Source organism: Cupressus sempervirens, chromosome 10 (genome assembly GCF_028749045.1).
Source record: "Cupressus sempervirens isolate cs-2001-9-10 chromosome 10, ASM2874904v1, whole genome shotgun sequence".
NCBI lineage: Eukaryota > Viridiplantae > Streptophyta > Pinopsida > Cupressales > Cupressaceae > Cupressus > Cupressus sempervirens.
Genome location: NC_143127.1, coordinates 630,079,509 through 630,094,286, shown reverse-complemented (window position 1 = coordinate 630,094,286; position 14,778 = coordinate 630,079,509). Strand labels below are relative to the sequence as shown.

Genomic DNA, 14,778 nt, shown 5'->3' with positions numbered 1-14,778 from the left:
CTCCCATGTCATTTTGGTCCTTTATTGCAATTGGACTAAGTTTTTCTCCCAAAGAAAATAAACCAAATTCTGCCCGAACTTTTTTGTGCATGTCATCATCTTGGAAGAGTCTTGCAAAAGTTTCATAGCACCATTAGCAATTTCTTCATCCACATATGGAGCTACACTATCTAGCATAAAAAGTATTTCCTCACTATAGTACCTCAGAGAAAAGGCATATGCAAGGAGGTGCAATGGGGTAGTCATCTTTTTCCAAAGATGATGAATGATTTCCTTCACCTAATTGCATGTGGCTCTACATTTTGTGGGGCCATTCTCATGTGTCTATATGGGGAAGTTTTAACTTCTCTACCATTGTGTCCATGTCATCATAGACATCCCCCCAACAAGGTTGATCTGTATCAACAAAGCAAAGCATAGTCATGATAGGCTCTTTGAAATCCAATACAAATTGCACAAGCCCACCAGCGGTCCTCCAAGACCAATGCCTTGACCTTTTGGACCCTCTCTGAATTTGAAGCCTTCCATATACTCCACTAGTTAGAAATAACCATTTGGCTCAATGCCCCTTGGACTTGACAAGCTATCTCAAAACAATAGTATGAGAAGTGAATCGGGTCTCAGCAATCTAAGCAAGTTAATAACAATATGTCAATAAAAATTAAGCAAAGTTATATACAATTTGACAATTGATCATGACATAAAATTTATTAAAATTAAATAAATAATTAAATTTACTAATTATAATTAACCTTCAACAACTCCTATTTGGAGAATGCTCTAAATATCAATTGTAACATGTGATAATTCATCACAAACATTTGCATCTCCTCCCCCTCTTGGTATATTTGCTTAACCAATCTATTTGAGTGTCGATTTGTTGCATGACCAAGTTGAGGGAGTGTATGTTGCATGGTGTCCGAAAAAATGGTCATATCAGCCCTTAATCAAAGCACCTGCACCCCTACAATTCTTGACATTGTTTGTGATCATGTGTACCACATTCTCACAACCCACCATCTCTATGGCCTCGATGAGAATTTTGGAAATGAATTGTGAATCTTTCATTTCCCCTTCACAATCAGCTGCCTTTCTCCTTTCAGGGACATTGCAATCACATTAATTAGTGGTCATTTTTTTGCATCTTTTTGTCCACCAGAAACAATAGAAACACCCAAAGTTTTCCCAAAACTTCTAATTGATTGAATAGGTCTCTCTACATAAATCTTCTCATTTTGCAATAGAGTGGTGCCTATCTTTTCATACCCAAGATTTGTATAATCAATCGGTGCTTTATTGATGGTTGCTATAGTTTCCTTCCAATATAGTGATCTCACCAAGTTGGAAGGAAGACCATTGGCATAGAGTCAACGTGCAATGGCTTGATTAGCAAGCTCTCTTGCCTCCATTTTAAATGTGATGTCCAATGGACCTCTTGCAAGTGATAATTTATGCTTCTTCCTCTTCCTCTCCCAGTACAGATAATTGCAAGACCTAATGTTTAGAGGATACAATTGGTTCAGTGGGCAATTGCATTTTTCCTTTCCAGATGGAGGTTGATAAGAACTTTTTTTTTTTATCTTTTAACCAATTTATCAGCTACTTCTTGTTCTTTTACATATGAAGCTAGTTGTGCATTAGACATCTGCTTCCCATTATTGCCTTTTTCCCATTGTCATTCCTTGGCCAGAAGAGCCCACAAAATTAAGTTTGACCCAGGAATATGAGCTATTGAATAGTTTTCATTTATTACTTTGGCAATAGTTACACTTCCAAAGTATGAGTCGCCTCTTGAAACCTAAGATATTCTTGTTGTATGTCTCCATAAAGGAGATCCTAAATCAATTTTGAAACTATAGTCTCCTTCCCCTCCCATTGAACATTGACTACCGATGGCACCCATCCTTGCACAATACAATCTCATTTGTTGCTATAAAAAGAAATTAAGTAAATTTAAATTAGGAAAAAAGTTGTAAACAACAAGCATACAATTGCAAAAAAATGATCAAAAATAATAAAATAGATAGTTAAACTTGTTTCTTTATTTCTTTTTATTTTAGAGAGAAATTTGAAAAATTCCTTACCGAACTTGAAATAAATCATCAAAATCTTTAAAAGTTTCATTAAAGGACTCAAGAATGTGAGAAAATGCTTAGCTTAGATGCTTAAAACTCCTTTGTGGAAGCTATCTCTCACCCCACAAACAAACCTCTTTGAAAATAATCACCTTGCCTTCAAAGTGCCAAAATGGTGACCAAATGAGAAGAGAGTCCAGCTGCAAACAAAATGAGATGCAAAATGATTGAATGGCCTATTTTAGGGACGTTTTAGGGTTTAGGAGCAAAAAGAAAGAATAAAAAATATATTGTGCACATGTTTTAATGTTTTTTAAGTTTTATTTCGCTGAAAATGACATTTTCTCTAGCTAGGCTCGTGGATGCCTAAGGAAGTGTTGATGTGAGTATTGTCCCACTACAACATGCAAAATGAAATACTTAATGTTTCGGGGAGAAACACCAAACACTCGATCCTCTCTTGATATAAGGTCATCTCTCATGCTGAGCTTGCAAAGTAAGATCATGAAATGACTCCAAGGTTCCTTCTTAATTAAGGACTTCATTCAGTTTTATGATGTGATATATTGGTTAACACAAAGGGACATATGTTATTCATTCAATGGATATCAACTCTTGCACTCGCAAGGATTTATCTTCACAATGTGAGATGAAAATATAGCCTTTAATTTTCCAAATTCCCACTTCAATTCCAACTTAAACTTATAACTTCTATCTGCTTTTGCTTCTAACTGTGAATGCAAGCAATCATGGATGACTTGGACTCTACTAGATGTAATCTCACTAGTGACTCCACCCACCTAGTCTAAGCTTCTAAGGAACATGCAAATGGTTTTCAAATCAATATCTCCTCTCCAATCCCATCAAATGGATGCAAACTAAAGATTGAATATCAATTGAAGTTAAGTGCATTCAATCATCGACTTACCATAAAAGCCGCCCTTACCATCAACAAGAGGCTAGTGGCCCAAATTTGTTCAATTCAAACAAGTAAACATCCACAACAGCTACCATTCAACTAAACTAATTCAACATGAAAATAAATCTACTCCAAGTGAAAGATTGAGGAAACCATGCGACACTCCAAAGAAATCACAAGTAATTCACCATGAAGAACCAATAATGAACTATCCATTACTTCGAAAGCATCATAGCAACAATTTCATCAAGTCTCTCCCTTAGCTGTCCTACTCTACTCTAGCTCTCTAATCTCACCTCCTAAACTCTAAGCTAAGGAGTTACAAATAAGAAGGCCTTGGCCTTTTATAGTAGTTCCATTACAATGAAGGGCCAAAATTGATTCAAGATCAAGCGCCGAGATTTCTTCCCACAAACCCTAATTAGGGTTGCCATATTTACAACCAATTACATGAAGGCACCAATTCATGGACTGATAAAAAAATCGCAATGATCTTCAATCTAATGAGAAAATAGGACACTTAGCATGTTGTGATTAACTATGCTTGAAATTGAAATTTTCTAATTGGAGGAGACAATCAATTGCCACCTCATCATCCTTATCCTCTGTTTGATGTCGTGAAAGAATTGACTTGAATCACTTGCATCTTCGTAAACCTTTGAGCTTGATCTTTTTTGATTCTCCTCAAAGATGTCCTCATGTAGATGGATCTTTTATGCTTTCTTGAATTTGCTCTTGATTTCAATTCGAATTTGTGGGTTGATAGATTGAACATGGATCTATCTTTCTCACTCGAGTCCTCAAGCTTGAGTCATCTTCTTGTAGTATCCATTTGATGTTTTGAGGCCTTGATCATCACCCTGCCCTCTAGCTTCTCCTTCTTGAATTCACCTTACAAAACAAAAAAGAAAGTTTCATTAAGTTGTTGGAAATATAGATGAAGTAACTGAGAGGGGAGGTGAATCAGTTACCACAAAAACAAATCCATAGATCCCTTAGATGTCTTATAAAACTAGTTACTGTTGTCACTCGGTAAACATACAAAAAAATGTTGTAACTCGGTAGATCCAGTGTATGTTAACTTATTACTGATCTTTAAACATTCACAGTGATTAATATGCAACCATAAAAGAAATAACATGAACACATGAGACACCAGAATTAACGTGGAAACCCAATATGGGAAAAACCACCAAGTAACTAGCTACTGATTTTCACTCTTTTGAAGTGAGCCTTGTTAGGAGCCAACCCTGTTAAAGGTTACAAAACACACTGTTAGGTGTGACCTTGTTAAAGGATTTAATGACCCTGTTAGGAGTGGCCTTGCTAGAAGTCTTTAGAGCAATTCAATAGAACTGTCACCTTGTTAGAGGATTTACAAAATGGCTGTTAGACCAACTCTGTTAAGACATTTAGATATCACTACTACAATGGTGAGAAAGTAGTAATGAATAGACCTTAATGAGATGCAACTGAATTGTTGATATAGATCTCTGTTCTGCTCCACTAGATCCTCTCTAATCAAATAAAACTTTGCTGCTCCTCAAGGATATCTGACCATTCTTCAAAGTTCGCTCACACTTTCTTCTTCAATCAATACACTTGCATGCTCGCTCATTACAATTTAGAGTTCAAAACTTGACCTTTTATTTATACCTTACAAACTGTCAAGTCAGCTCATTTACAAGTTACATTTATCAATAATCATTACCTCAGTCAGCTACAATCATTTCATGAAATAATTAAACTTTATTTTCCAAAACAATGAAATCCTTTATTGGCCAACCCTGCTCGATAGACACTGCTCCAGAAATGATTTCCAATGTTAACCAACTGAAACTTGGTTAACACTGCAAACTCTACAAAATCCTTTGGGAACTGAATGAATTCCGTAAACACTAACTTCTGCCATAAAAACCTTCGACACCCGAGTGAGCTCGGTAAAAACTGTTTCCATAGAGTAATTCTTACAAACGCTCGGTAGACTCTGAAATTTGCTTTGCTGACCAGGTGAGTGTGGTAGACTCTGTCTGCTGACTGATATGACATTTATGTAAAATCAAAGACAACACACAATTTGAACAATTGTATCCAACATAAGTTCGTCTAGAAAAAATCTAAAAATAAAATTGCATCAATAATAAACAAAATTCATCCCACTTATCATTAAAACTCATTTCTCTCACAACTCTCCAATCTGCCCATTTGATTTGTCTTTCATTTTACATTAGTAAAATAAGGCTAAGGGTGTTAAGGTTGTAGCTTCAGTCTGATTGTTTGGATTTGAGATACATTATTGTTATTGGTAAATCATCATTTTCCTATATATATACTTATCCATGTTAAATAATATTATTGTATATAAATATACATGTTTTCTATATATATATATATATATAGCTAATGATTACACCATAAAGACAGGTCTCTTCATGAGACATGTCTCCCCATCTTTTATTTATATGAGATCCAAATCTGCATTTGGAATATATCAATTAAAATGGCCATATTATTACATTTGTAGAAAAGGTCCATGTTACTCAACATGGTACCAAAGCCAGGTTAAAGAAGCACTGGTCAGAATTGAGAGTACATATAATCTTAGAAATACATGGGAAGCAAAGAAGCTAGATGTTGTTGGATTGAACGAGGGAGTATGTCGTCAACTAGGGATTGCTCTCACAATCATGTCAATGGACACCTTTATTTCATCCTTTAGAATGGTCACCTCACGAAACAAGTATATTTAGACTACATCTGTCAATCTTATTCGACCAGATAGAGAGGTAGAGATTTGACAAATCAATCACAATATAAGATTGCTAGATAAGGAGTTCATCCCAAGGCCCAAAGCCTTCAATCGAAGGCAACCTTGCACCAATAAATGAAATGCAAAGTTTGAAAGTAATCTGCAAAAATTGTTTGAGCTTTGCAAATCCAACACAAGTTGGCATATGATTTCAAACAATAAAACTCACAAGGATAGCTATGTTCTCGACACCAAGACTATTGCCCTACTATGCTCAAAAGAAATGACATTTATATTATATCAGTCTATGTACATGATTGAGGAACAACATAGCATATACCTTACACGAAGGTCTCAGAAACTGGAGATACAAAGAAAAAGAAGCATCAATGTCATTCGATGATGAATTCAATCTAAGCCTCTGACTGCAATATGTCAATACAAAGATGAACCACTGAGTATGGAGACGAACTCAATACTTTCCAAGTTATCCATAGGAATGATGAAATCTACAGAAATAAAATTGTTGAATTCGGAGTGAACCAGATGAGATAACAATTTGAAGATTAAACAAGATATGATTCAAAATACAACCACCGTGATAGACAAAGTCTGAAGATAGCATCGTATTAGAGACAATTTTTGAATTCCATTTGGATTGGGGAAGACTGAAGCATACAACCTCTGAATGTACTTAACTAGGGTTTCTAAGTAAGGAGTAACTATCGGTAAGCATAGTAGAAGACAAACGAATCAAATTTGGGTGAGCACCAGCCAATTAGGGAGAAACAATAATGATGGTAAATACCACGGGAGCATTATATGCATTGAAATAATGATAACCAATATATCCATGCTTCATTTTTGGAGAGACGATGATGATTTCAAGTTATTGTACGGTGCCTAGTATGTGATGTTTTTAAAATTGCTCAAGACTGGTTCTAGTTCAGGATTTAAATCAGACGTTACCTTTAATCGAAGAACATAGAGGATATTACAAAAATAATAAAATGGGACAATGTTACTAGATACACGATGAAAGTTGAAAGAGCGTCAAAGAAAAACTATGTTTGAAAGGGGGAGATGTGTAGAATTAAAAAAAAGTGACCATTTAATAAGTTTTGAAAAAAGACAAGAAAATAAATGCCACGTTTGAATATTGGACGTAAAGTATTTAATGGGGGAATTAAATAGCAAGCTGAGAAAGGCATTGCATTTGAATATTTATAAAGGGGGAGTAATCATTGCTCATGGAGAAGTAATAAAAAATGAAGGTCCACCAAATATGAAGAAATCCTCGACTCCAGAAATTTTAGGGAGTATACTATGTGAGGTATCTAAGAAAAAGGTAATGTATTTTATTGAGTGGGAAAGTTATTTTATCTGTTAGACAAACTTATTATATAACATTTCCTTTATATTTAGGTATATGAATATATTTATATATAGAAATTTACAAAGATATTCAAGTTTTGATATTACTAATATTAGAAGTATGATTTTAATTGAAATAATGATAATCATTGATTTGATATTAGAAGAGTAACTAATAAGTTAGTAAATATTAATATAGTTTTACAGAATAAATAATTAATATAATAGTTTACGTCATAATAGTTATTTGAAATATTAAATGGATATTTTAAAAGAAATGTCTTTTATTTTTTATGATCACATAATAATATACATCATACTGAATTATTGCACTGAAATATGTGTTTATTCAAAATAATAATATCTTATAAATGTAAGTGAATATAAATTGAGATATCGATCATATAAGGAAATAATATGTTGGAAATATAGATTATAGTATGCATATAGAAGATGCAATAAATGCATGTATAAAAGTAATTAGATATTTATTGTATTGGAATAATAGGGATCATTCTAAAAGTAATAGAGTATCACATTAGTTTCTAACTATCCACATTTTGTTGGAAAGATCTTATATTGAATATAATCTACGTCTCTCTCTTAGTTTTCCAATACATACTATAGGAGCTATGTGCCTTGATGTTTTCCTCCAAGAATGTTCTTGCAGGAAAAAGAGGGAGATTGAGATTCAAAGGGAGACAGACGACTCATTAGAGGCAACTTTTAAAGAAAGGGAGCATATAGAGGATATGATACAGTCAACCTTTTGGTGATCTTGATCATATTAATTCAGAGGGAGTAAACCACATTATGATAGATTCACTAATGATATAAATTTGGAGTACACAGATTGCAAGATGTGCGTAATATAGGTTTAATCAAAAGATCAAACAAATACCTTTGCATGAACAAAGAAAATTTGAGTTGTGAGACATTAATGAAGCTTTTAAGAATTCATTTGAACCATCTACAAATCTCTCTTTGCTGAATGGAACTCGAAGTATGAGTTGTAGATTCATTCACATGGCACAATCATAATCGATCAATATATTGGCATATTGTGGACATGTTTGAGAAAATGGAAGGACATGTTCGCTTCTACTGTTAAGCTAAATGAATGTTTGGACCTTGAATGGATGAAAAGAGCAAATTAGAACTTAGAAAGGAGTTGTCATATTTGATACAAAATTGGTCAGCAATATAAGAATGAGTGGAAATTTTACATTGTGGGGGGAATAAAAGTCAATGTTCCATTCCCACTTGAACCTTATTTAGAAGGGAGATCTTCCATTCTCAAATAATCTAAGAAGGCAATTTCTAAATCTTCATGTGCAGATAAGTATTCTTATTTTTACATTTATCAACTCGTTGTAGTCCCTCTCTTATTTGTAATTCTATACATACTATAAGGGTTATTTGCCTTGTTTTTTTTCCTTTATGGTTTAAGATGTTCTTACAGGGAAAGAAGGTTGGTACTTTACACATACTACCAAATATTGTGTAGACTCAATTTAATGATAGTAGCTCCAAAGATCCTAATGATCAAGATGGATAAAGTGAGGCTCTTGAAACAAACATCTTTGATGATTGAGATTATGGGTATCCATCTACAGTAAGGAGCTTAGAAGATTGATACTTAGAGGGAGTCTAAAAATACATGTGTGTGACTGCATGGTTTGATGGGCCTACTCTTGAGTTCATACTGAGGAAGTATTGACTTATCACTAGAAAATCGGAAGATTAATATCAGATTCAGAGTAATTCTGACAAGAATCCTTGGGGGAAGAGAAACTCTAAGGGAGTAACTAGAGGACCTAACTTCCTAGAATCATTGTTCAGAGGGAGAATTTTGAGGTGCAATCCTTTGTAAACAATATCTTCTCTATAAGGAGAAGTTCTAAGTGAAATTCCTTGTAATGCATTTTTTTTGTGAGAGAGAATTGAGGTGAAAGCCTTTGTACCACCCTCTGACTGGGTTCATGGTGGTTATTATTTCACATATGATATGTAATGAAAGGTGACAATTTTTCATTGACATATATAAACAGAAGGTAACCATTGTCAGGTGACGATCTGATAAATAGTAGACCTGTTATCATGACAAACTTCATTAAGTTGTTGTCGCAAAGTGTTGGAAGTCATGATAACAAACGTCTCAACCATTGTAAGGTAACGACCTTATCAATAGTTGATCCATCTCCTAACACCAAAATGTGTTGGAGCAAGTATTATCATGGTTCTTCGGGCGGGATTTTGCCAAACACCATGAAAATCAACTGTTATGGTTCTTCAGGCCGGATTTTGCTGGAGACAATGAAAATCAATTGTTATGGTTCTTTAGGCCGGATTTTGCTGAACACGATAACTTAAATCTGTCATAAACCACACTTAAAGTGGTATTCAAATCTTGTATTATAATTGCTTCAATGCTCTTTTGCTAAAGAGGCAGTGTTGAGAAATTTAGCCTTATAGTAAATTGAATATCATACTGAGATGACATCTCTTCATATATTTGAGAACATAATGTGTTCTACAAATCCTCCCTAGCTAAGAGGGAGTGTTAAGGTTGTAGCTTCAATCGGATTGTTTGGATCTGAGATTCATTATTGTTATTGGTAAATCATCATTTTCCTATATATATATACTTATCCGTGATAAATAATATTATTGTATATAATATAGTAATATTTGATATAACATATATATTTATATATTATTTATACATATTATTATTATTTATGTTACTATAATATTATTAAATGATGATTACACCATAGAGACATGTCTCTTCATGAGACATGTCTACTCATCTTTTATTTATATGAGATCCAAATCTACATTTGGAATATATCAATTAAAATGGCCATATTATTACATTTGCAGAAAAGATCCATGTTACTCAACAAAGAGTTAGGAGAAAATCCAAGTCAAGAGAAATTAATGTGATGGAAATCCTTAGCTTCAAGGATTTCCACCAAATTCACTTGGCGCTTCATTTGCTTCAATCCTTGGGCTACGAAAATAATTCATGGCAGGCAACTTTGACGATTATAGAGGACTAGGGTTGGCTGGTGGAAATGTGGATCGACAAACCCAATCTCCAACATTCGGCTTGACAACATTCTTCATGAGTGGAACATGCATGAGCTAATGTTATTATTTATCATGTTATTATCTTATTCTGATGACATTCTTGTTTTACAAATTCTCTACACATCCTCCCCTATTTCAGGCCATCAAGCCGGTGATTCCTAGGTGCTATCAAATTAAATTCACAGTGATACTTCACACCTTCTTCACCATATTCTGGCATTACCACCTGGTGAATTTCTTGGTGTTCTGAACATTGTTCTCTCAGTTATAAGTATTTCAAGATGCATTTGATTCTAAACTAGGTTCATATACTTTCTTGTCATGGATTGAAAATGATTCAAGGTAGCTCTACATATTCGGATTTTTATATATGAGAAAGAAAAGAAAACAGACTATAATTTCAATGTCATATCAACACACGCTAGCACTAAGGAAGTAGATGATCAAAACTGATGGCTTAAGGAAATAACTCTTATGTCCAAACTTAACAAGAAAAAGAGTATAAAAAGGGTTCACGGGTTGTATCAGATGCCTTACGTGACTCTACCTAAAAGTTTGAAAATGAGCCTTGCGTTTGGAATGAATCCGCCAATCGGCTCTAAGACCCCCGGTTTGATAGAACTTAGTCGATGAGCACAATATGATATCGGTTTGACTCTGCAAATTATGAGGATATCTAAACAAGGAATTCGATTGCCAAAAAGAATATGAATGCCGAAGGAGAAAGAATGGATGCCGACAATCGATTAAGGAATCCATAATATAGAATAAGCTAGAGTCTACAGCTTCCTTCAATTACAAGATTATATTCAAAAGTCATTCAAATCGACTTGAAAGAAAAGAAAGGAGGGAAAAAGTAAGAAAGAAAGAAGATGAAAGGTTTTGAAAGTTATAATTTTTTTTTATTATTATATTTTCTCATCTATGCTTATGTGTACGCAATGATAGGGTGGCATCATTGGATTATTATTTATGATGTAATGGTGTCATCTTATTATTATTTACACATGATCATATTTGAGAATGTAAAATAAAAATTAAATAATATTAATATTTGATAATTCTTTTAAAGGTAAAAATTTATGTTTATTTTACATTATTTATTATAATGTTCCACTTATAGCTCATGCGGTTCCACCATGAAATATGTTGCCAAGTCCTAGTAACCTTGCCAAGATAGTTTTAGGTCAAACCTGTCGATTTTGATGGCTGAACTATTCGACCATTCCCTTCCAATGACCCCATTTAGCAATGCTTCCCCTCTCTCTTCAGTCTTCTTCCTGTAATCATTCCAAAACAACATTCTCGCCAAGACATCAATTCATGATTTATAAATTGCAAATTCAAAATCATCAAGTGAGCGTTAGGGATTTCATCAATGTCAAAGTAACTAACTTTACATGCTCATCAAATATGTACAACGGCTATAATTAACTTACTTTCACGTGATCATGAATAGATTGATACAACGGCTATAATTAACTAACTCATTTTCATATGATAATTAAATTGATACAACGGCTATAATTAACTAACTCATATTCATATGATAATTAAATCGATACAACGGCTATAATTAACTAACTCAATTTCACATGATCATGAAGGAATAATTTGATTCAACGGCTATAATCAGTTTAAAATTTTAAGGCAAAATTTGGGATGTAACACACATTAATCAATTACTATGTTGCAATATCGGGCGGCATGTCCATTATATATGATGTGGATGGGTACATGGGTGAATGGGCATGTCTCCATTTGAAGACATGTCCATTCACTGATGTGCCTGATCGGTGGAATGGTTACACCCAATGATTAGTCATAACAAAAGCTAATTCCATTTAAGACTTTAACTAAGTCTATTTGCAATTGATAACAATCAGTATAAATACGATCGTTTCCAAAATTCAAATCTGAGATATTACTTCAATAATAATATGCATTAGTAGTTCTGAATGCTGTGATCTTTATTAAAATATTCAGACGATATTCGTCTACATATACATATCAATATTCTGCATATCGACACATATATATACATGAGTATGGTCTCATGAAATCAGTGCAATTTTCTAAACTGAAACTATTTACCTCAACAATATCTAATCAGTCAAGTACTTTGGTTTTTATCTCAGACTTCAACTCCTCAAATCAAACCCTTTCACACCACTGAAATTATTTCAAATGCAAAGTACCAGCTATATGGAGTGATCAGATTTACAACATACAATGAATACTCAAAGATCCTCCTAACTGTGTCTTTCAACAAAAAAGAGAATATCATTCATGAGGGATTTCATCCTCACAAACCCTTAAAGAAGAACTCTCCAATAATTCATAAATTTCTTACTTCATCCAGCATGCCTGAAAGAGATCTCTTGAATATCTTTTATAATGATCTCACAATAGCTCATTCACTCATCTTACCAATGTGGGATTAAAGAAATCACCTTTTTGGTCTCCCAAATATTAAAAGCCTTGATCTTTAAAAACGTATTGATTTTCTCCTCTTACTCAGGATGTCAAATGGCCTCTTTCTAAATACAATGTTGTATTACTAGGTCAATGGGTACAAGTCACTTAAGTCCTAAAGTGACAATATATAAAACTAACTAAAAATCAAAAAATATCTCTTTTAACAGAATTAAACTTCACCCAATATCCAAGAATGATATGTTTCAGTATTGGTGAAATAGAGGCCTGCCCAACTACTAAAAATAAACACGAACTAGTGTATCCAAACACCAAATTGGCTCAATCTAAGATACATGTAAACCTACTATAAATAGTAAGTGCTAAAATGACCATTTTGGATAAGTTTGTCTAAAATAACTCCAGAAGGTGTTGTTCATCTCCATTTATCAATTTGAACTCACTGTGCATCTAAAACCCCCCAAAAGCAAACACCAACTGCACTATGAGAGAGCTGTGAAAATATGGACATTACAGGATTCCACTATCAAAGAATTCCTAGCCGCATTGAATCTCACCTCTTCTTGAGTGAGTTGCAATCTATGCATTACAAGAAATTCATAAAAGTGTCCTCTTACTTCACGGTGACATTGACTCTAAGTGATTAATGTGCAAATCTAACTTGTATTATAGACAACTCCCAAATGTGGTTTTGATGATATTACTATCCTACTTGGATAGTTATACATTTCCATCTTGCACAGATTGTGTTTGACAGTTCAAAATTAAGGAAGGACAGTAAATTGGGAGAGAAGATGGGATCTTTAGACTATGTTTTCTTGTATCTTATTGTTGAATCTAAAGGAAAATTTCATATTCCCATGTCCTGTTTATTGAGAGACCATGAACAGGCAGCTGTCACCTCAGAAAGTCTTAAGATCCTTATCCTCCAAAAAAACCTTGTAATCTTTCTATGGGAGTATTTACTAAATATGGAAGATCTTATGCTATCACGTTTACAGTCAACTACAAGAACAAAGAAAATGATGACATCCTATGATAAACCCATTTCATCCAACTCTAACTAGGAAACTTCACTTCAGAACCTTGTGTTATGTACAAGATTATTAGACAATCAATAAATTCTACTTGCCATCACTTGATGAAGCACTTTGAGAGTACAAAGATAAGAATTAATGTGACCAAAGATTCTACTGCTAATAATATTTATAGATCTCAAACTTGATTGACAAGAGAGAATGAGAACATTCTGGAGGAAGAGTTAGTAGTTTGAGATGATGCTGGTCCAAGCCACAAGGCCATAAATGACACCATCCCTAGGCACAAAAGGCAAGAATCATGGAAAAAAGTACATCCTCTATTTCTTCCCAGCCATTGAAAGTTCTACCACTATAAGCATGCCGTATTGAAAGAATAAAACTAATGCTGGAGATGGTTAAAAAATATTCTTCTCATATAAGCGGCAAAATGAGACCAATAGAAGCTCTCACAAGAGCTTATTAGAAACTAATATATGCTTCTTACAAGGAAACATCCTATAAATTGCCTATGGAAGACAAAGAATCACTACTTAGAATTATTCTTGTTTAGAAACTACATCTACATTAGAAATACTCTAGGGAAGACTAAGAGTTACAGCTAACAATTCCACATCAAATATACCATCAGTAATTTGAGAGCTCAGGTCTCTGCAATGAGAATCCAATGCTTTAACCAGTTAAGCTCACGCCCTTGGTCAACTCCATAAAGTTTTGCACAATATTGATGGAAACGATGATACTAAACTATTACGAATGCTCACCTGATTTCAGAATTAGTTTATCCTAGTTCATTTGGAATTATTAGGCAAGTACTTGGCCCTGAGATTTGGACATACACTCTAGAAACAGTTCATAGATAGTTTGAGCTCATTTATTGTAATTACACAGGTTAGCCTAGATTCTCCCTCGTAACCTCCTTTATAAAGGGGTATGATTATAATCTGCAAGCTGCTTCTGGATTTGATTGTGTGGGTGTTTCTGCATCAAAATTTCAGATGGATGAAAATGATTATGCTTGGATAACTTTCTCTGGGGAGATGCATTAAGCACTTTGTTGGATGACCCTACATTATTACCGACAGCTTTTGG

General features: G+C 33.9%; 1 protein-coding gene across 2 annotated transcripts in view; it reads right to left on the bottom strand.

Annotated features, from left to right (window-relative positions):
* ABCI10 (ABC transporter family protein) overlaps nucleotides 1-14,778 on the bottom strand; it is a 181,567-nt gene that overhangs the window by 109,056 nt on the left and 57,733 nt on the right. The gene's annotated exons all lie outside the window — the stretch shown is intronic.